The sequence below is a fragment of the Metopolophium dirhodum genome, chromosome 9, assembly GCF_019925205.1.
Source record: "Metopolophium dirhodum isolate CAU chromosome 9, ASM1992520v1, whole genome shotgun sequence".
In the NCBI taxonomy this organism is placed as follows: domain Eukaryota; kingdom Metazoa; phylum Arthropoda; class Insecta; order Hemiptera; family Aphididae; genus Metopolophium; species Metopolophium dirhodum.
In genome coordinates this window covers 13,184,777-13,210,546 of record NC_083568.1, presented here as the reverse complement: position 1 = coordinate 13,210,546, position 25,770 = coordinate 13,184,777, and the positions used below count along the sequence as shown (strand labels likewise).

Below are 25,770 nucleotides of genomic sequence, written 5' to 3'. Positions count from 1 at the left end.
TTAGAGGAAAAGTCCAATTACTTTTGTTATACACAGCGACAAAGGACACATTGTCTGAGTTATTTTAAGATTAAATTATTTATTTCATAAACTTAATCCTGTACGTATAGTTAATAACCTATTATTGGATAATTTCATAAATTTATTTCACATCTTATTTTTTCTTTTAGGTACATGCAATTATATATCATACTATTTATCCTTAAATTAATGAAATCCTTTATACTTTTCGAACAGTAAAATCAAATATTTGACTAATTTATAAATTAGCACCTACGTATTTTAATTAATATTTTATAATTTTATTATTAATAATAATAAATGTATAATTTCAAAACGTTTATAATACTTGACTGCAATAATGAAGTAGCTATATTTTTACTTTTAGAGAAAACTACTGTAACAAAGTTGTGTACTAATATATTAAAAACATTATTCAAATTAATACTTGACTTTTAACATTTGTATACTAAATTTGAACAATAAATTATATTTTAAATTTAATTTGGGAACAAAAAATTTATTTTGAGTTTAAACTTTCGAATTGTAGCTTGTAGAGCTACAACACAGTATATGTAAATGTACACAATTTTAAACTCTGTGTAACTTTTACGACTTGAAAATATGTTTACCTAAATGTTAAATAAAAACAACATTTCTTTCGAATGCTTCAAATAGTTTATCCTAATCATTCATCCGGAAGGGCGAAACATATTTTTGGGCATAATGTAAATAGCAGTGGTAAAATAATGTTCTTTCGCGAATACATGTTTGATTCTTATTCATTTTTTTTTGTGCTCAACTTCCATTTCCTTCGTGTACCCATAAAGTTATTTCCATTTTATTTTCATATCGAACGGTATACCCCCTCTACCATCCCATCAACCCTAAGCTGTTCCGTTAGTCGGTTTTTATGTACAAGTCGACTGAAAGGTTTTCGGGTAATTCCATTGTCGTCGTGTCGCGGCAAAGTTTTTACGCATATATTATGGTATTGTTCCACGTGGTAGTACGTCTGGGCGATACGGAAGTAGCACACGAAAGTTTTGGAATGAATATTCGTGTGGGAGGAGTAGCAGTTTATTTTTTTATTTTTCTAAAGCAGCTCAAAATATGTGATCTAAACATATTTTTGTCGCACGCGTGAGCAAGCTTGTGTGTGTGGGTGTGTATACAATAATAATATGTAAAAGACACTTGAAGAGAAAATACATCGTTTCAAATAGGTAGGTATAGTGAAATGTTTAAAACGTGTAAAATGGTTGTATTGTTTCTTATCGAGACGTGTGGCGATATAACTTTTTTTTTGAAAAAAAGATAAGAATAGGTACCAATTTATAAAATATACAATGTCATGATTTAAAATATTAGTTGTAAATTATGGCGATTTAAAGAGTAATTTATATAATAAGTTGAGTTGATTTAATTAAATATAATGTGCTAAAACAAATATACAATAAACATTATTATTTTTGCATTTAGTAGTTGACAACAATTTTCTTTTCAAAATAATTAGGTTCATTTCAACTACCTACCTAATATAATATATGAGATTAAAACTGTTTGATTTGATAATTATTGGGTATTTTATAGTTTAACTTACATTTGGTTTTATAAGTTCTTAATTATTACCTATAAGAGTACAAAACCCTAGGTTTATATTATATATGTTGCATGAATAAATAATATTATCATAAGACAATGATATCAAGTTTTATATGTTCATTAAAATTTAAACTAAAATCTTGAGCCCATGATAAATATTTTAATATAGGTATCGGTATTTTTGTGATTATATTCAATATATACAGATTTATCTATAATCCATTACAGATTTACAGGCGTGTACTACAGATTTTAGTTAAACTTGAATATTCAGGTTTATTAAGTGTGGTGAGGAAATTTAAGACATGTCTATTACGTTTCATGGAAAATGTCATTGCCCTATATAATAAATTAAAAGTGGATGTTTACGTTTCCTAGAATATCTGTTTGACAAAATATACTTATCAGGGTTTGTAAAAAAAAACTGAGAGAGTTCTGGAACTATACATTCAATATGTATTATTTGATATACACTATATTTAATATTTATAGGTACTTTGACACTACCCTCGATCGGGTATTTGACACTTATGTCGCTTCAATCACCTCAGTTTGGGATATCGTAGTGTGTTGTGAAAAAGTTAAATTAATTTATAATTTAAAAAGCAATAATAGTTCCTGAAATTCAAAAAATGATTTTAATAGTGGAGATGGGTTATAGTTTATAACTCCGTTAAATGTTGATTCAACCATCCTTATTTCTACAACATTACGCTTGAGAAAACTACTAAGAAACTCAAAGAGACAAATTCTTTATAATTAGAATCTATGATATAGCATAATATGAATTAATTTTAAAAGAATTGATGAGTATTTTATTTTTAGTCAATGAATTATACCAATTACCGTTACCAAAAATAAACATATACCTTATGTTTGAAAAAAATATCTAGAACAACAAAGTTATGATAAAAAAAAATACTTTAAATTAAAATCATAAGCGTTTTTAAAATATTAAATACAAGATAAAATCTTAAAGTCAGTATATTTTAGGTCTTACGAGAATAACAAAATCAATACGGTTAAAATGAAGTACTTGTATTAATTTAATTCTACGATATTTGGTTTTTTTCGCGTAACTCGTGTTGTTAAGTAAAAACCAGATCGCTATAATAACTTTTGTAATTCAATTTACATTTTTCCATCGTGTTTTTCAACGCAGTAATATGTTTTTTTTTTATTATCATTATTATTATTATTACTATATAGATATATATATCGAATATGTATATGTATATATATATATATATATATATCGAATATGTATATGTATATATATATATATATATATATATATATATCGAACGAGGAAACAAATATACATAGTGGGAAGGCAAATCGAACAAACAACGAAAGAACGGCAATACATGCGCGGAGTATAACGGAAATATTTATTTGGTGGATTAAATGGTCGATCCAATAATCTGCGTCATCAAAAGTAATTCCAAAGTTCACTTTTTACCCCCTCCCGTCCACCACCACCAACGTAGATATTAACTACCGGTAAAAGTTTTGGTAAAGAGAAATGGAAATAAAAAAAAAAAAGTTCCGAAAAACAAGTCCCGAACAAACTTCGCGCCAAAAAAACTTTTCTTTAACCATTCGGCGGCGGCTGCGTCGGCGTCTGCTAGAAGATTGTCAGTGGCAACAAACATAACTGCATTATATTATTACATTGTTATACGAGCGTAGGGGCCAAGTTTTAAACAGTATTTTGCTCTTCGTTCACCCGCGTCTGACTGTCGCGGGGGTGACTCGCCGCCGTCCGTCCCCGTCGACGCGGACTTCGGGGGTTGCTGTGCATGCCGGTCCGTCGGCTACAATTTCTGCGTTCCGTAAAACTTTTCTCATAATAGAGGGGAATTCATCGGCGACGGCGGCACACTCGACAAACTCTTAATAGACCGCCGAGTGCCGACCAAACGAGTGACCACACCGCTGCGTAATTATTTCGTTTTATTTAACAGCAGCTGCTGCATGTCCAAATTATATTATTATACGGCTTCAAGACTCGCGCATCGATTTGTATTGTTTATATTAATTCAACCTCGAATATTTTTACTTGTTAGGACGCACAAAATCCTTTATTATAATAAACATGTATACCGCAATTCGCCGTTCAAAGGATAATTCGTCCAATAAATAGGTATCCATTTTTATTGCGTATACGAATCGTCTATGAAAATGTACTAAAATTGTAGACTTATCGATGCAACCGTATATAAAATTCACTAAATTATTTCTAATATTTATTACGATTATGAATTTATTAATTACATAAACATAAATATATCTTAGAGTTTATTATTTATAATGACCATCATAGACCTTTTTATACTTTTTCTATCTAAATGGATATTATTATGTAATTATTTACATAATTACCTATTTTATTTATTGAGGTTACATTTTGGATCATAATCTACAAAATAATATATTCATAATATAATATGTTGAGTAATATCAATAAACTAGACCGAGGATTAGACTTTTAAAATGCATGCATGAAGTAACTCTCAATAAGTGCACTTACAACAAACTCAATTGTAATTTTAATAATATAGTTTCCATAGAGCTTATTAAAAAATATGACCTACCTTCAGAAAAATTCAAAACATTAAACTCGGCAACCTTTTTAACCATGCTGGTCATATTTTTTTTCAACTTTTCATGAGGACCAATAATTAATAAAAAAAAAATTTTCATATGATATTATAATACTAATAATTGTATTACTATTATATTTAGTTATATTACATGGAAATATGAGTGTAATATTTTACAGAATAATTGGTTTTATGAAAAAATGTTATTTAAAAAAAAAAATGTAAAATTGTAAATTAATGCGATGTTTGTGCCTGCAATTTATTAGTTCATTTTTCGATATCAGCTGGTAAACTTGCCGTTGAGACTCGTATACTGCAGCGTACAAATGTTCATCACTAAGGCAGTTATTTATTCATCATACCTACTTATTATAATCATCAAATCTTGTTAAATTCGTTTTGAAACTGTTCAATGATATCGAGAAATTTAGGTTTAATTAAATCCCACTGCAATGGTATTACAAAAGATTCAATCGAAGATTTGTATATACATTCGTATATTATGTTTTATAGGTACATATTTTATAGAATCAATAGGTTTTTGAAAATTATTATTTTTATTTACCAAGTACTTTTTGACTGTGCATCTATTTCAACATTACGTTATAACTTATAATTTATAAATGTACTAAATTTCTGACTGATTTATAATATGTACTTAAAATAGACAACGGATAATAATACAATTTCAAATTTGTAACATTGGATGTACCTGAATATTATCATTTATATTGGTTGGTACCTAACAGCAAATATATTTGACGAATAATTGTTAAACAAAACATATATTTTTATACCATCTCTTGTCTAATGTTTAAAACAGTTACAAGTAATAATATAACTAATTATTATATTTATTAATAATAATTTTTGTTTAAAACTAAAACATGAATTTGAAAAAATTATAAATTATAATTAAATATTACAAAATTTTATATATTTATTTTTGTGCGTATAATTATGAATAAAATTGTTATATCCACTGTCCAGAATTCAGAATAATATTCTGACGTAGGTAGTAATATGTTTGAGCATTTTTTCTTTACTAGTACTTTATATTTTAGTCAATACAGTTACTGCAGTATAATAATATGATTGAATTGTACTTTGTACCTATATATAGTACCTATATATACACACCTTTTATAACTTTTATAAATATAATAAATATAAAATGATTCAGACTTTAAGTAGGTACTTTGAAAATGAATTCGTCATATATAAGATTCAAAAAAGCCAGATCTCGAGTCTTCTGTACAGAAGACGGAAGCATTTTATATTTTAAATACTAATTGTAAAATATATTCAATTAATTTTATAAGTAATTCAAATTTCAAAAATGAAATAATCAATTGTTATTTGACATAGGTATATAATATAATTCCGGATATCTGATATGTGAAAAATATTTATTTTTTATCTAGGACAATATAATAATAGTATATACTATATATACTACTTTTTATTACGAAAAATAGTACCTTCCTTTTTTTGTATATATATATAAAGATATTACAATCTATTATTTAAAACAATAAGTAAATTTGGTACATGGTAAAAATGAAATGCTCACATGAATAACTTATGGAGGAAGCTGCGTTCAAAAATTCGAATATTTACCTACCTATAAACAAATAGTAAGAAAATATTAAACCCTATGTTAGCTGAAAGTGTTACTTAATATATTATAATGCTACATATAGTACTAATCAATAATCATACTAAGATATTCGGTTTTAGACTGTTCTACGATAGTCGATAACAAAATTTATTTGTCTCAATGCAAATATAAACATGTAAATATACATTTATTAATTTTACTTTAAAAATTACACAGTAAAACTTTAAAATTAAAAATAAATACGTTTATGTCTTTTCATGGCATTTGTACAGTATGTTTAAAATAGGTACACAAATTATACACGTACAATATAAATACATGAATAAGTGAAAAACATATTGCATATTCATTCAAATCTTTCAAGTAAAAGTTGCCGATTAAAAAAAAATCCCCTTAACTACGATACATTGCAGTAATGCATATCTAATGTTGGAAACCTTTTATAATTGTATGCTCTGTTCAGACTAAACTTGCATTTACGAGTACCTAGATATACGTCATGTATTTTTTATTTAATCTTAACGAATCGTAATAAATGCAAATGAATATTATTTCATTGTAAACACAAATAATTTTACATTAAATTTATCATTGTATAAAAAAACTATTAACTTTGATTGTAAAAACTTAATTATGTATTCAGTTTATACTTTATATAATAGATATAGATTATAGGCATTACACAACAATGCATTAAATGCATTTATTAAATTTAAACCTTTTGTAAAATGTATTTAATAATATTGAATTATTTCTTATACAACATAGTAAGTACATAAGACCATATTAAGATTAATGACTATGCCATTTAGTTATTCGATAACAAATTAAATTATATATTGCTGTTTTTGACTAAACTACAAAAATGCATCAAACTGACAAAAAATTATCAAAAAAAAAATAATTTAAATAACAAATTAAATAATTTTAATAAACTTTGTTGTAATATGCCGATAAAAAATTTAATACACATAAAATAAATTAAATCCTTAACTGTATAGTAGTTTGAGATAATGAATTATGTAAAACATAAATGAATGTCTTATATTTTAAATCCAAACCCTATTAAATATTTTTTTGTCCTTACAAAGCCTAACAAATTAGACATTTATAATAAATAAGTCTCTAAAATATACAAAGTGACTAAAGTTTGGTCTTTGGTACAATGCACTTACATTAAGGGCGTTGGATGCGGCGATTTGCTGTCTTTGTCTAACATAGGAATGACGACCTAAGCGACTGACAAAAATTAAGGTACTTCTAGTTGTTCAATTTAAAAAATGAAAAGATGTTTTAATTGGTATACAAGTTTACTTTGCATCAATGTATTGATTTTACAATGATGTGTGTTTTTTTTATTTTTTTTTTATTTTTGTGTCTGTCATCACCTTTTAGGACAATAAAAATGCTTGGATTTTCTTCAAAGGTAACTTTTCTGATAGGAAAGTGAATCTAGTTGGTACTTTGGGGGAGGGGGGGGGGGGGTCAAAATTAAAAATTTCCCAGTAATTTTCAAAAGCGACGTGAAAAACAAAAAGGAAAAACGGGAATTCTTACGCAAAATCTGTTTTCGAGAAAATCGATTTTGGTTTTTGGTGTAACTCTAAAACAAATGACCGTAGGGACATGACATTTTGACTGAATGTTTATAATTGCATTTCCTATACACCATAACATTTTCCAAATATTTTGACTTATTTTGAGCTGTTTACGAACATTGTCAATTTCCATTTTTTTATTTTTTTTTTCTATAATTATCAATAAAATTTTATTTGTTGGGTAAAAAAGCGTGAAAATTTAATATAAGGCTCCTGATATATCGTTCTAATAGCAGTTGAAAAATATTAAAAATACATACCTAGGCACAATTTTTTTTTATAAGCATTTAAAGTTCAAATTTTGACAACATTTATCAAAATGTATAATTTATTAACTATTTTGTAGTTAAAAATGTATAAAATGTTTAACTTTTATGGCTAAGGATTGAAAATTTAAAGCAAGGCTCCACGTAAATAGGTTATATGTAAATTACTTTATTCACAATAATATAACAGCTTTCTATTACCTACATAGTATAGGACCTATATTTGGTTTGAAATGCTCACGACTACCTACCTACGGTTAATAAACCAAGTGCTTACTGCCAATGTACACTATTCTAAAGCATATTATATTATAATATAGCATGTGTATGTTGACTACCTAATTGTAAGCAATATAAGTAGTATTGTTTTTACCATACTATATTATGCTGTACCAAGTACCAACTACCAACTGTATTTTCAAATTCAAATGTACAGGAAATATGGTTAAACGATTGTTTTAATTCAATAATTGACCAATTATATAATGTCACAGCCCGTATCACAGCTAATACAATACATAGGATATAATTATTATTAATTACTCATTAGTACAATATTTTAAATTTTAATACTATACTTATGCAATATGCATTTAATATATATAGGTAGGTACTAAAGATTATTTTTATTTCCAATAATCAATGATCGGAATGATAATCTATAGGTGTAAGTAACTACAATTAATGTTAAATATAGTAACACCCAAGATCCAACATTACAAGTTAAAACTACTTAGATTTATACGATATTAAATCTTAATATACTAATGTATACTAAAATAATGATTTAAACAATTCAACTAAAAAATGATGTACAGTTTTGGAATTGTTTTAGTTTTTACCCTTGTTTTTACGATTGTATTTTTTCTATATTTGATTAATATTTTTGTTAAATAATTTCCCAATTATTATTGTTTGGTACCTATATAAAACATATTATATTATATTTTATTAAATCATCTAAAACAATAAATAACAATCAATTTTTAGGTTTTTTTTTTAATTTTAACTGTTTTTACCTCGGTTTTTACTTTCATATAAATGCTGAATGCATATAATCTAAGTCCTGTACCTATTCAGATTAAACTAGGATTATGTATGTTTTTCAATTTGTACCGTTCTGAATTACGAAGATTCTTATTTAGCAGGTAATGTAATATAAGTACAAAATTATTGACTATTGTCAAATGTTTATTTAAACTTCAAAGTTAATAATATAATCACGAGTAACTCACTAGTAATTTTTATTTTTTTTATTAAGAATTAAAATAATTACAATATGGACATACATTCTAAATACAAAGGATAAAATAAAGTGTTACATGGGAACTACATCTTGATTGAAGGCTATAGGTCAGGTTGACACTACTTCAAATATTTTTATTTTTTTATCTATGTAGGATTTGGGTTTAATCATAAAGAAGGTCTAGGCTATATTTTACGATTAAGCCGATGAATTGGATTGTCAGGGAGAATGATGGAAGTAGCTACAACACTATAGCAGTTATACACTTATACATAAGCTTAACGCTTAACCTCTGTCAAAAAATTAAATTATTTATTGCTCAGAATGATTTATTTCTCAAAATATACCTACCTATAGAATATTTCAAGTCTCGCTTCATGATATTACAATTAGGTAATTACTAACAGCTAACGCAGTGTAATAATATTCGATTATTACTCTAAAAACTCAAGCTTACAATATTATAATATATACCAAAAAATTATAAAATTAGGGTAAGAGATTAGTTGAAACACGCACCAACAAAACGATTCTTGGGTTATTGTAAAATCATATTAATACTAGTGTAGTATAACATTTTATGTAATTCCATCGATGTTTAGCAGTAAACTATTAGCAGTAACTATAAGTACACCCAGACTGAGTGTACCTATAAATCATAATATATTTTCTTTTTTTGTTAAAACGTTTTTATTACTTACAAGTAATCTAGTATAATCTTTGACCTTTAGTTGGTTTCTAATTCATTTTAATTCTTGTTAAAAATTACAAATAAAATATGCCATAGTTTTAGTATACAAACAAAGCTTGAATATATAATACAATATAATATAATAGTCAATAATTAATATAAATATTGTATTAATTCATACAAAATAACTGTTAACTGTTTTTATTTCATTTTACTGTTCTTCGATTAAAGTCATGATTTTTTAGTAATGGCCAATACCTATAGGGTATTAGGTATATTAGGTATTCGAAAATACAAAACGAGATATTATTATGGGAACTACAACCACATTTCATCTGACATTTTCTGATAATCTTAACATGATTGAATTAAATAACCTAGCCAATATATTTTTTTGGTTCATATTGATTAGTATTTTCGTATGATTTATAGGTAAAAAGCCTTTATACTTAATATAGTGTTAATATAGACGAGCGCATATTACTATAGTTAATTTTAATAAATTATCGGCTAATTTGTCGATCATAGTATTGTACCATTTTAAGTTACTATAAAATATATAAGAAATTAAGAACCAAAATTAGTTTAATTATTGACCTACATATTTTATGTTAAATAAATACTCGAATTTAGCTGAAAGTATAAATTATAAAATTATATAGTTAAGACTACCATTGTATCGTGAATTAGAAACATTAGGGTTTTATTGTTATTCTGTAGTTAAAACAAACTGCACAATATATATGCAGTAACAAATTATAATTTTCCCACATGGGCCAACACCTGTTGAGTTCTTGGTACCGATATGAATTATTTATTGTATGGAATATTGGAATGTTTGAACATGTTAATAAATAGATATGTACAATTTACTGAATTAAACAGATTTTATTTTATTTTATTTTATTTTTAACTTCAAATGGAATAGTACATTATAATAAACTATATAAAACGTATTTACTGGGAAACGACATTAAAGTACCTAACTGTGTTTAATAATAGTAGACGATCTTCTTAACTTTATATTGACATGTAAACATTAAATAATTTCCTAACTGTACAATTTTAACCTCGATTTTAACATTATAAAAATATATTATTCAGTTCAATGTGTGATTTTATGTTATATTAATTAGATAAATTTAAATACAATTTTACAACAATATGGACAAAAAGTAAAAAGTCTAGATTTTTAAATGGTTAGGATAAACAAGTTTTAAACTTTTATATGCAACTCTATTAATCTTAAATATGTTTGTTAATTATGATTTTTATATCAAAATATCAATTAATTAGACGACAAAACTTATAACAATATTATTTGTTGCTTTATTAATAATCTAATCTTATGTTATTAACTCTTTAACTCTTTTAAATGTGCCTGTAACCTGTATAATATTATAAAGACTTTAATTTTTTTTATTTAACAGTATTTTAAATTATTTGTAAATGTAGGTGTCTATTGATTACTCAAATTGTTCATACAGGTAATTTATATTATTAATGACAAACTTGAACATATTTGATATTCTTAATAATTTAGCAATACTATATCAACCTATAGGTAGATACAGACTCGGGTACAGACGTACAGTTGAATAAACGTTAAATAAACTATTGCAGATATTAATTATGTTTTTATTTATGATTTATTTATTCATATTTGTAATCTAACATAATATCATAACAATCATGTATACGTGATTATGCATTGTAGTGCATATTGATATTATAGTAATATGATCAATAACAATTTTTAATTTGCTCCTTTCATGAATGGTCTTATTCGGGTTATAATAATTATAATAATAATAATAAGTGGTCTATGTACAAGTAATTATTCCATTATAGGTTATTATATTAGGTGGGTATATAAAATAATAGAATATACTTTTACATAGCGTAGGTACCTATTGTATCTTGATTCAAGTCTTGACATTCGTTAGTACCTAAAGTAGGCATTATTACATAACGAAGAATATATAGCCGTGGGAATGTTTTTCTCAAGGTATTTTACTCGTAGTTTACAAAAATAATAACCTAATTGATTAAATTTAAAATAGCACGAATAACATGATTTATAATATAGTTAGTCGATTACAAACAGTAAAAACAAACCACGTATACCTACACTTGTATAAAAGTTGAGTTCGAATAAAAATCGGGTTTTTTTTAAGGAAACGTTTGGATTTTCAACTGACGGAAAAAAGTTTTGTTTACATTGGAGGCATTTGTACGCTTTGAAACTATTCGTGGATATCTGTCACTCTACACACTCATAACATACGAAAATAGCGAACATAATATCTGGTTGGCGTGGTCATAATAATATACCTAAGTTAGGTATCCAATAACAGTAATAATAATCAAAATAATAATACATTATTAGAAGACGGACCATCAAAAAAAGTTAACCATCATACGTCAAGTGGACGATTAAGATGATGATGATAATGATAATAATAATATATAATATTAATTATAATGATTATCGTGACGTGCGCGAGTAAAGGTCAACCACTCACCTCGATCACGATAATTTCGTCGTTAACAAAATAGGAAAACGCATAGAAGCGCGTGGTCGGCAGTTAATCGTGTCCGACGGCCGTGTCGGTAGTGGCGAGAGCGCCGGCAGTGGCGGCAGATGTGGCTCACACCGGTCAGCGGCCTAGTCGCGAACGCGGCGCGCGCGACCGGTCTGTGCTGGCGGCGGCGGCGGTAACGCGCGCGCCAAGAGCCTGACCCGGGCGGGACGGTATTGGCGCGTGCGGGAGCGGCGGCGGCGGACGGAGGAGTTGCGAAAAGAGTTCGCGGAAAAACACTCGTTGCCGCGTTATCGTCGTCGTCGTCGTCGCCGTAGTCGTCGTCGTCGTAGTCGTCGTCAGCGACAACGTTGTCGTCGGCGGCGGTGGCGGGAAGCGCGCGCGCCACGGACGGCGAGCGAGGCGAAAACAAAAACTCCGCTCGTGCCCAATCAATAACTCGTGTTTTTCCGCGGACGTTTTGCGCTTATTGAAAGATTAAAATAACCGAACGAAGACCGAAAACTGACGTACACCGCGAATATCTTACGCGATCGGAGCGACGGAACCAAACGATGACGGGCGATAGCGATAAGCGCACGACCGGTAAAAAAAACCAGCGATTAATAAATAAATGATTGCACTATTCCGAACTGAAACGATCAAAAAAAAAAAAAAAAAACAACAGAGGAATAATTAATTTTATAGTCAACGGACGATGCTGTGTGGCCGCGGCGACGGACGTCGGAAAAACGGTCGAAAACGATATGACTATAGTGTAATAATAATAATAAAAATAATAATAATGTACGGCGTCGTGTCCACGTGCGTGTAAGTACGGCGGCGGGCGCACGATGGCGCGCGCGCGTGTAGGTGCGGTGAGTGGCGCACGGGTAAAAGGCGGCTGCCGCCGTTCAACACGAAACGGTATAATCACACCGACTGCGAAACTTCGACTGGAAAAACTTTTACACGCGCTATCTCTGTCGCACGCCGCCGGCACCCCCTTCCGCGCGTGGCCCACCGACGATCCCTTGCATCGGTCCCGCGCGCTACCGCCGCCTGCTCCCCCCACCCGCCCCTCATAATAGCAGCGGTGGCGGCGGCGACGACGACGACTACGACGAGCGGCGCTGCACTTTATCCAATCTTTTCCATTTCCCGTTTTTGTGTCCAGACCGAACGTTACCCTCCCCGTCTGCCGCTCACCCACCACCCGCACCGCCACCGATTGTCCCGCGCGCGCCGAAAGAAATTACTTTAAACAGCAACAAGCCCCCCCACCCCTCGCCGCGCGTGCCGTCTCCTACCACCCCCGCCGCTGCTACGTTTGGCTCGTTCGCGGACTTCGACTTTTTCCTCGCTTTTCTTTTCTATATTCGTAAGAGTTTTTTTCCTTTTTCTTTTTCTCCGTTCCACTCTTTTTTCTCCGTTCCTCACGCTCCACGTCCCTTTGAGCCCCTCGCACCCGTCGAACTTTTTATCCGCCACCACTGCCACCGCCACCAACCTCTCGGCCCAAGACACTTAAACATCGCGATCTTTTCACCGACAGACACACTGCTGCTTACGCCATTCGAGAGCACGTTTGTGTGTGTTATTCACGATTTCAATCATTTGATTTTGTACTATCGGAGACTTGTGTATAGGTAGACTTGGGACAATAATAATATAATACGATGCGACCGGCGCTAATCGCGAGATACAGATCAGCAGACGCTCTAACGCGCGCGAGTAAATAGAGTATAAATGTATAATAAAGTTGCGGAACTAACTAAATAAACTGCGGTAATAATAATATTATAAATTGTATTAATTATTATAATAATACGGTGCAGAGTGAGGGGGATGGTTTGATTATAATTATCATTGTTTTCAATGTAGACAATATTATATTGTATAATAATTGGTATAAACGACATTGTTTAAAATTACCAAAACAACACTGTGTTACAGAACTGAGATCCGCGATTGTCGCTTCGAAAAGAGTGCGTGACTTTTAGTGGCCACGGAAAAGTTGCCGAGCGAGTAATGACATCCGAGCGAGCCGTGATATATGTATATATATATATATATAACGTAGCACTCCACCGCCACCGCCACTGCTTCTGTGCGCAAAGCTCAATGACGACGAAGTTTTGATTGCTTTCACCCCGCGACACCTCACCCGCCCGTCCTTCCCGACACCCCGCAGAGTATAAATACGTATATATTTTTCTTTCTACTTTACTTTAGGGTTTTTTCTTCTCTTTCTTTTATTTATTTTTACACGAAAAAATATGAAAAAAGTTGCCGAGTTAAACTTTATAAATAATTTGATGGCCCGTCGTCGTTTTCCGCCCACTTCTTTTTACTCTTTTTATACGGACCAAAGTTTTCGCTGAATGGATTTCTTGTAAACTTGAAAAACTCCGGACTCGATTAGACGTGGAAAAGTCGTTTACAAAACATATTTGTTCATCAAAGTTTGCCGTAACGTCGGCGTAAACGTTTTATACGCACGCCGCCGAGTATGCGCATGCAATGATCGATTTCCGTCTAATGTCTGGACGGTTTGTATAATAATAATATATCTATACAATTTTGAAGCCATCGTATGAAACAATAAGTGTGCCTAATTTGTTTGCGAAAAGTTTATTTAAAAACTTTTAACGACCACCCGGACAATAATTGCTCAGTGTATATACCTAATATTATTATATCGACGGAACGCCGAGTGTAGTTACTATCAAATACTAAATAGTAAATACCTACCATAATATAATAAAACGCGTTAAGACCAGATGATTCTCGTTTCAATGCGTCCGATGTATAATTATCGTCTGATGTTATTTTTAATCATTATCGACATCACTTTCGTGAAAAAATATTATTACATGATTACGAGTAATTAAATTCTATCAACGGTTATTACCTTAATTTCTAATAATAATCAAAATATTGATTATTATAATTAGTTTTAGTTTTGTAAATAGAGTGGTATATTTTTCTCTCGAAAATCGTGTATTATTTTTAAAAGCTTATTAAGTATTAATTATATACTTATTAGTTATTCGATGAATATTTATATACTGTGTAAATGTATTTTATTATTTGTTATGATTATTTTTTATTTTCATTATGAACGTTTTAATCTATAATATAAAAGATTGTGTGTGGCTTGGTGTGGTGCGGTGGTTGGATTCAGTCACAAGACGTGTTCTTTAGTCAAGCATCGGCCGGTGTCATTAGTTCCCAAACCATCCAATATAAGACCCATACAAGCTTTCCAGTCTATATGTCTTAGACAAATAACTGGAGCCCCATGGTATATGACCAACGACGCATTACATAAAGATCTCCAAATCCCAACAGTCAACGAAATAGCAACTCGTCATTACAAAAAGTTTCACTCCAAACTGCACTCGAACCAAAACCCTTTAATTTCCCGCATGTCCTCTATAACCATCCCCAACAATCCTCCGAGGAGGTTAAAAAGAAAATGGCCAAGAGACGCTCTTGCCTAACGGTCTCCATATTATATGAACCAGTCAAATTAAATAGGAGGTACTGTGATGGACAGTTTTCCCCCCTCAAGATATTCAAGTCATTTTAATATTTACCTATGTTATCAAATTGACTTATTGTACAAATTGTATAGATTGTAAATATGCTTAAAAAAATTAAAAAAAATAAAAAAAATATAGGAGTCATGTTATAGTCATTAGTCATTACTCTTTTAAATTCGAATAAATACTGCTAATATAGAAAAATACCTACGTTATAATCACGGCAGATTCAACGGCCCACCCGGTTATAATATTAATATATCCATATATCCATCTATCCTTTTCCATTTTTCCGTTATATTATAATACATTTATGTGAAAACCCGTTTTGTAGCCTTTCCCGTATACTATAATTGTACATATTTTGTACTAACATAGAGATAGCCAAATGTATCGATGATGCATCATGCATGTTTCATGCAACATTAAATTTAATCATGAAGGTGCATTTAAAAATCACAGCGTATAGTATACAATTTGGAAACTTTTCCAAAGATGTGCGTTAAAGATATTTTTTGTCATGTTGTTAGTAGAATGTACGTACAAATTGTATGCGTGGCGCGTGCCAATACTAAGGCAGTACTTATATAATTGACTGTAAGAAAAACAATGTTTTTCCAAATAAATCCTTGCCCCTCATATAATATATTGTATGGAAAAAAATTATATCAAATCATAAAAGGTAACTATTTTATTAACATAAATATGTTTTTGGGCTGGATACACGTTTTTTGTTTCGGGCTGATTTTTCGTAAGGTTTTCGTTTTCATGGACCATATGGTTACTTAATAACAAAAACATATTTATGATTCATAGATTTTCCTCATAGAACACAAATATATCGAGCACCTAGCGTGATATGGTTTTTTTCTGTAGCCAATGGCAACTCTATATAAGTTATTAATTATTATTATAAACCAAAAATATACGATTTCGTGAGTCGTAACGAAATTAATTTGTAAGTCAACATTGAGGGTTTGAATTCCTTAGTGAAAAGAAGCCTACAACCTTAGAAAGATTGAAAGGAGCACTTAGGAAAAATATTAGACCAGTAGATTTTAATATTAGGTACCCTGCACAAAAAATTAATTTACGGAGCTTTAAAGTATATTAATTTAACTTTTTGTAATGTATCTACATTGGGTAATGCGTATACTCAGGTATATAATATATACTATATACATACTTTCCAATAAATTATTCAATAACGTTTAAACATTATTTTTATAAGCAATACATATAGGTAATATAATATTTTTATTTCAATAAAAAAATATTATAACGTTCTTTATTCTCTAATTCTTTATACATCCGAGTATCCGACTCAACCAACCTTTGCCATACGTACTCAAAGTGATATGCATCAAAACTGAGATCTAAACCAGAGCTAAGAGGCTTGTGCATTTGACGCCGGCTTTCCCTCTGGAGTTCGAACTATAGACCACTATAGACACCTGTTACACATTAACGACTGTACACCCTACCCTTTAACCCTTACAACATATCCGCATCACTTGAGCATTAAAAAAAAAAAATACGGTTCACCCGAATCCAAGTACACCCAAAACGACAAAAACAGTTGCAACGGAGCTATAAGTATAAAAGCTTTATATATAGTGTAAAATATATGTTTTGTTTGTAGGTAGATACGTTTCAGTGTTTCCCGTGACATTTTATTATAAAATGATTTATTTACATGCACCAGTTCTACAAGTATCCAATATTTATGATACCTTAGCTAAACCAAAATAATTTTAGTATAATATACGATTTAAAGAGTATTAATTAATATAAGTAATTCAAAGTTATAAATGTATGCATAATGCATATTTTGATTTATATAAGCAGGAGATACATTTTGGGACTAATATACGTACATTAAAAGAAATATAAATTATCAACTGAGTAAACTTCGTGTTTATTTAATCAAATATGTATATATTTAATGTTTTTTTATATAATTTTAAGACAAATTTTAAATAAAATATTTAATTGATTTTTTTATGACACACTAATATAGTAGGTAGTAAATAATTGTATTAAACATTATTACAGTAATGAATACAATGAGCACTTACTTTTTGAACAGTAAAACCCGGTAAAACCGATCAAAATAGCGTCATTAATCATTATATATTCCCAATAATCTAATGTACGTATACATACGTCTTCATGTGTGGTAGAAATAATATTTACTAACTTATCATCTTAATTTTTCCGGTATAATGAAGTATTGACTATAATATAGTTTGTTGTTACTTGCAATGTGTATACCAAGGATACTTATTTAAATGCACTTAGTTTTGAAAGTTTTCGCAATAAAGACACACACACATATTATTATACACATGTTTGCATAAATTTAAAGTTCTACGCGTATTTACGTATTTCTGAACTCTTCCATCCCTCGTTAAGACCAGAACCATAAAATAAGTTTGAAACTTGTTGAAACTAATCTCATGAAATTTTTTTTAGTCGCAGACAGTTAAATACTTAGTTTTATTTTATGAAATCTTTACTTTATGTAAACTTTTAAGCATACGAAACATTTCTAAAGAGTTATTCTTATTTTTTTCTTAAATATCGAAATGTACACAACTAGGTATACAAGTTAAATGCGAGAAAACTTTTTCAACTAACTTGGTGGTTACTTTAAGTTTTATTATGTCTACTTAGGTACTTACCTATATTAATTCGTAAATACTGTCTATATGCATATTATACTTCCCAGTTTTAGCGCGACGACATTACACAGTACACACACACACACACACAAATAAATATAAACTATAAGCTATAAATGTAAAGTACTTAAAAAGAAAGCCTGGTAGGTACCTACCATAATTATTATTACAATAATTATAGTTTAAACACAAAAATATAAACAGTGAAAACTGAAAAGAATCGCCGCAGTCATCGATGTTAAACGTTCTCGGACCAACTCCCCGCAGACCAACTACTTTTGGTAATTGGTGGTTTTAAATATAGAATTTTTCAGGTGACCAACATATACCAGAAATTCATGGAGGATAAAAAATAATTACACCATTTGTACTTTGTATTTACGTTGTCAAATCTAAAAATATGCTTACATACTATAATTTAAATTGGACATTGGTCACAGCAGCAGTATTATTTAATAAACTATTTTTAATAGTCCAATAATATAACAATCAATATTGAAAATATGACCTCATATTTTTTATATCCATTTTAAAAATTCAATAGGTGGGTACTTACCTATATTAAAAAACGATAAAATGTTCTATCTTCTTGTTTTTAGTGAATTTTGTCTTAAACTTCAAACTCTTACATACAAATATTGTGACCGCGTATTTACGATATTTTTTAATTTCTGTAATAACTTACAAGAAACCATTTACTACATTTTGAAACTTTCCTCAAAATAATTAATTTATCAACATAAGTCAATAAAATGGTACTCGGTATGAGTACGGACATTCAACTGGATTCAATAATGGCCGGGCGAGGGCATGAGTGGGTCTCTAGCCAAAAACTATTGTTAGGTACGTAATTAATCTCGTTTTCCATATTTAATTTTTTGTTTTTCCCGATTATTTTATTTTATTATTGATTAACTGATGTATAGGCAGTAACGGTACAGTAAAATACTGTCATTAACTTTAAGTGCTATCGTAACAATTTAAAAAAAAAATTAAGATAATATTATAAATATTATAAATTATTTTATTAATTTTTATAATAATATATAATGTCGGTGTATTTTATAGTCTAAATAAAGAACTCAATTATACAGTTATACTGTTATAGACTATAATCTATAGGGAATACCTACCTATTATGAAAACATTCTAAACAAATAAAATCGATTCTCAGATATTGTCTGATTTATAGACTACTTGTAATATTTATTGATTCCTTCATTACTATAAATACTAACCTAGCCTCAACTCGATTCTCGACACTTCGAGAGCTCACATTAAAAAAATATTTCAATTAAGTACCTATCTAATAAACAACACAACAAAAATAAGTACAAATAGAAATTTATTCTTTACTCTAATAGGTTGTATACGGTGTACTTACTACCTACATATACACTCAAGGTATGTAGGTACAATACACATAAGTACCTAACATTATCAGTTATTATCAAATGAAACAGCCAGTGTGACTTAATTTTTATATTAATTGTATTCAAGTTGCATTATTCTTGTTTGTCTTGCATAGAGTCAGCCTTAAGGCGGAGTAAAGGGATACTTTTTTTAGGCAAGCCCTCCAAATACAGAGGCGTGCCCTAGGTTGTGGTTTTGGGGTTCAAATCTTTCTTAATTTTTTAACCTTATCTATTTTTTTCTAAAAAATAAAAATATATTACATTTAAAAAAATTAAAACCACTCCCAACACAAAATCCTGGGCACACCCCTGTCAGAATATAATTTTTAAAACGCGAGGCCCAAGTATGTCATACAAATTTGCAAGGCCCAGTATATAAGCACAGAACAATGAGGCAGGCTCTGCAGGTCTTGTACATTGTATTTAATTATATATTTTTTCATAGTTGGTACATATTGTACATACCTAATTAAATAGTATTATATTTTGAGGTTGAATTACTTACAAAGCAAATAATACTGTCTATAATTACTCAACTGTAGTGCATAGAAGTTATTGAAACTTAAAAAGGCCAAACTCGCACAATAGTATATTATGTTGCAAGGGCGGGAAGTGAGCTATTTCAGTCGCGGTCGACGTGTGCGGCACGGGCCGCGAGCGAGAGCCGCATTTCGCCCAAGACTGAATTGCCTTCCCACACGAGCCACACATACTATTTTTTGTCACGCCTCTGCATTCATTGATCATGGTAAATGTAATGCAGGGATCTATGCAACAACTAGACTAAATTCTATGACAACAATATTTCATGAAAGAAACGATTTGGTTTTATTAATTATAAGCATCACGCATAGAGGTTATAATATGATTTGTGATTATATGATGTAACCAAAGTTTATGTTTTGTAAGGACCGTCGCCGTGGTATAGATTTCAGTGTCTGTTTGTGCAGGGTATACGTAAAATGTGCGCGCATCACTTTTGGGGATTTCCACTTTACCGCCCGGCATTTTTTGGGATTTCCGCTTGACCACCCGGCACTTCTTGGGATTTCCACTTAACCACCCCCTGAACGGAAAAAGGACGCTTTCAACGCTTCAACCGCTATCGAAAACCAAACTTTCGGTGCAGGCGTGGCAAAAAATCTATTACATAAAATATGATAAATCCAAATCAAATGTATTAAATAACAAAAAAATTATAAAAAGTGTAGTTAACCGTTCTTTTGTTGCAGAGTGTACCTACTGTTTTCTATGTTAGCATCTTTTCTGATAGGTAGTAAAGTGAATCTAGTTAGTGAATTCTATAGGTCGAAATTGAAAATTCCCGGTAGTTTTCGAAAGCGACATAAAAAAACAATATAAAATTATGGAAACATGAAAATAATCTTTTTTAAAAAAAAAAAAAAAAAAACCCCTGCCCAATGCTTCTCCTGCCAGAGGTTTGGTCACTCCAGCCTTCACTGCGGATACACTCCTAGGTGTGTCAAATGTGCCCAGGGTCACTTGGCCAAGAACTGCCCAAAGACCCTCGAAGAACCACCTACGTGCGCCAACTGTCTCGGTTCCCACACAGCAAACTACAAGAACTGTCCTTCGCTTATTCAAGAAAAGGACAGAAGACGTCCTACCAGACCCAACATTTCAAAAACAGTCACTCAATCATCATCTCCATCAGTCAGCCCACTTGCTTCTGCCCTCACGAATCCACCGACCAGTCAAGCTTCTCCTGTCAACCTCAGCACATACGCCTCCACAACCTCAAATGGCGCTGCAGTCTCCACTGTCCCAGTATCTCTGGCCTCTCAACTCACTACCATCATTTCCAATCTTGCCTCTAACAAAATGAAGGTTAAAGATGCCCTCATTGCCTTGCTGACAATTCTGCCACTCATCCTCACCAGCCTTCAATATGAATAACACCCGCATATTATTCTGGAACTGCCAAGACGTCACTCGGAGGCGTCTTGAACTCATAGACTTCGTTCAACAACAAAAAATCGACATCTTGCTTCTCAACGAGACCCACCTCACTGGTCAACGCTCTATCAATATTCCAAACTTCTTCACATACACCACAAATCGCCCTCAAATCCCCGGCCACTCGGCTGGAGGTGGCACCGCTATTCTCGTGCACAAAAGGTACACTCACCACTTCATCACCGTTCAAACCACTTCCTTAGAACAAACTGCTGTGCACATACAAGTCAACAACTCTGTTCTCCGCCTGGTCGCCGCATACAAAAGACCGACCAACATACTCATTCCATCCGATCTCACCGCTTTACTAGACACCACCTACAACACCATCATAGCAGGTGACTTGAACAGCAAACATCAGCTATGGTTCAGCAGGAGGACCAACACGGCAGGAAACACTCTAGCCAGATTCATAAACTCTAGAAATGACGTAACAGTCGCTTCTCCAATCACTCTTACACACTACCCAAACGCCTCCAACCACAGTCCAGACATCTTAGACATCGCCATCATTAAAGCTAACAACATTCACCATCACATCGAAAACCTATCAACTGACCTCTCTTCAGACCACACTCCAGTTGTACTTGAACTCCACTCAACCATGGCATCCTCGTGTCCCCCGGCACCCAAACAAGTCACCGACTGGGCCGCGTTCCAGCTTTTCATGGACTCCGTCACCCACTCACCGTCCAGTGGATCATCCACTAGCTCCATTGATTCAGCGATCAAAAATCTAACGTCAACCATGTCACATGGCATAGCCATCCACACCTCTCCATCTGAACTTCAAGAAGGTTCCAGAGCTCTACCCAAGCAGCTGCAGTTCGAAATTAATCTCAAACGTCACCTACGATCTCGCTGGCAAAGATCCAGAGATCCGGACGCCAAAACCTCCTACAATCGCCAAACCACTAAAGTTAAACAACTCATGGCAGAACATCGAAATAATCAATGGAGCAATCTCCTCGGCTCTCTGAATGAAGGTCCCAACGCCTGATCTCGCTTTTTCAAACTCAATCGGGCACTGCTTCGTAAACCTCCACCATCTCGCCCTCTCAAGGACACAGCAGGCAACCTCACCTTCGATCCGGAGCACAAGGCCGCTCTTCTCGCAGACTCTCTGGAAGTACAATTTCGTTCCCCTCCGGGAAACGACCAAATTGACTCATCAGTCCACAACAAACTTATTCACATACTCTCACTTCCTCCCACTACTACTTCATACTTCACTCCCTCAGAAGTTTGGAACGTAATCAAGACGCTCCCTAGTCGGCGCGCTCCGGGGCCAGACGGCATCAGCAACAGCGCCCTTAAACACTGTGGTCGCAAAACCATCACTCACATATGTCGAATTCTCAACTGGTGCAAACGTGCTGGTTACTTCCCTCTACAGTGGAAGCATGCCATCGTCATCACCATTCCTAAGCCAGGCAAGGATGTCACCAACCCAGTCAATCATCGCCCGATATCACTGCTCAACACAATGTCCAAGGTTCTGGAGAAACTACTGCTCACCAGACTTAAGATCTTCACCACCTCCAAAATCCATCCAGACCAACACGGCTTTAGAAGCTCTCACAGTACCATCACCCAATTACTCAGCGTAGTCGACAATATATCCTTCAACCTCAACAAAAGAAGGAAAACTGCTGCAATCCTGCTCGATGTGGAAAAAGCATTCGACAAGGTCTGGCATGACGGCCTTATTAGCAAACTCATCGACCTCGAAGTGCCCAGTGACCTCATCACCATCATTACTTCCTTTCTGACCGACAGACATTTGCAAATAAAAATTGAAGGCAAACTATCCACACCACGCAAAATTCTTGCAGGAGCGCCTCAAGGTTCCTGCCTCGCCCCACACTTATTCTGTCTGTACATAAATGATCTACCATCTCACCCCAGCTGCAAAACCGCACTCTTCGCAGACGACACACTGTTCTACGCAACCAGCACTTCCAACGACGTCGCCACCAAAAAGCTACAACTGCAGATCGACGCAGCTGTAAGGTGGTTCCACGACTGGAAAATCTCAATAAATCCTCTCAAAACCACTGCAGTAATGTTCTCTCACAGATCCACCTCAAACTCCATCAAGCCCAAAATCAAAAACACCAACATCAAGTGGTCAACCTCCATGAAGTACCTCGGTGTTCATATTGACCATAAACTAAAATTTTTCAAACACCACTATTAACAAATCCAAAGCAGTCAAACATTCATTATACTCCATGCTATCCAGCTCAACTTTAAGTATCAACACTAAATGCTTCATATACAACACTTACATCCGATCCATCACCACATACGCATCACCTATATGGGCCTCCAACATCTCTAACAATAGCTGGACCAAGCTTGAAAGGCTCCAATCCACCTCACTCCGCCAAATTACCGGACAACCATGGTACGTGAACAACAGAGCGATCCGCCATTCCACCGGCTTTGTACTTCTCAAGGATCACATTCAGTCACTAACTAACTCCGTCAAAATTCAAATTCAGCAATCCCCTCACAACCACATCTCCGAAATCAGCAACAGAACTACAATCACAGCAAATTATGTAAAACGACCCATAAACTTTTAATCTACCAGCACCAGTCAAACTAAAAACTTCTGCAAGCTCCCGAGCTCAATTCATCTTACTCCTTCCACTACTTCACTCACACTACCAGAGGCTTAAAGCCTGAAATAGTGCACAACATACAAAGCTAAGCAAATAATCTTTTAAGATTTTATGTAAGTAAATTTTCAAATTATTTTTCAATGAGAAATTCATAAAATTTTTTCTTTTCGTTACTAACAATTAAATATTTATTAGAAGATTCCTCATAAGTTTTTCTTATATCTTAAACAAAAAAAAAATCGCTCTGTTGTACAGTAGATTACAAGTGAGTCACTTCAATGGATGGTGTTAAATTTAATATAATATAATATCATTGTATAAGAAAAACGATTCTGAATTTTTATTATATTAAATTATCATTTTAAGTAAGTTGTAACGTTTTTAATTTTTTTAATATAATATTTTAGTTTTTTTTTAATTTTTGAACATTTATTTCTTACCATGTAGATAAAATAAAAATGGGGGGGGGGAGAGTCTGGCATATTAGTGCCATTTTTTTTCAGTGTCTCTCCAACCAAAAACCTCACGCCTTGCTACTGCAATTGGTATTTAATAATGTTGATGTCATAGGTACGAAAAGAAAGTGTTTATATCAAATTAATAGTTATGAAATTAACTATAAATAGCCTGTTATAATTGAATAATAAATTCTAAAATATTTCTCATCATAAGGAAATAACCACAATTAAAAAAAGGTGGGTAAGTGGATGTCGCTCTGCTGTACAGTAGGTAACAAGTGGGTCACTGTAATGGGTGGTGTTAAATTTGAATTCAATGATAAAATATCATTGTATAAGAAAAACGATTCTGAACGAAAACGATCAGTCAGCCTAGCAAAGATATTACTAAGTATATTTGATGATATTAAGGTGAATAAAGTATAATTTATATATTATAACCTATTTACGTGGAATCTTGTTTTAAATTTTCAATCCTTAGCTATAAACGTAGAACATTTTATACATTTTTAAGTACAAAATAATTAGGTATTAAATTTTAAATGTGATAAATTTTGTCAAAATTTGAACTTTAAATGGTTGTAAAAAAAATGTGCATATGTATTTTTAATATTTTTCAACTGGTATTGTAACAATATAAGGATCTAAGTGATACAAGTTTACCTAGGCACAAATAACTTTGAAATTTGGGAGGCTTACTGCTTAACCCCTAAATCAACCACCCCCTCAATATATGAGCCTGTGATTATGTACCTACTACAAACAACACACTACAAATATAATGATATTTTAAAATGCAATGTTTTCGGCAAAAATTAATTCAACCTTCTGTATTAGGTATACTATTACTAAATTTCCTGATGTGGCGTGGTGTTTGGCTTTAGTCACAAATGTATTTCGAGT

The 25,770-nt window shown here is 32.1% G+C and overlaps 1 protein-coding gene across 7 annotated transcripts in view; it reads right to left on the bottom strand.

Annotated features, from left to right (window-relative positions):
- LOC132951777 (uncharacterized) overlaps window positions 1-13,226 on the bottom strand; it is a 260,467-nt gene extending 247,241 nt beyond the window's left edge. For 2 of the 7 annotated variants that reach the window (XM_061023728.1, XM_061023727.1), the window contains exon 1: window positions 12,159-13,138. The gene's annotated coding sequence lies outside the window, so the exon portion shown is untranslated. Of the gene's footprint in view, window positions 1-12,158 lie in introns of all 7 variants that reach the window. The other 5 variants (XM_061023729.1, XM_061023731.1, XM_061023732.1 and 2 more) reach the window with 4 other exon arrangements.
- Between the last annotated feature and the right edge of the window lie 12,544 nt (window positions 13,227-25,770).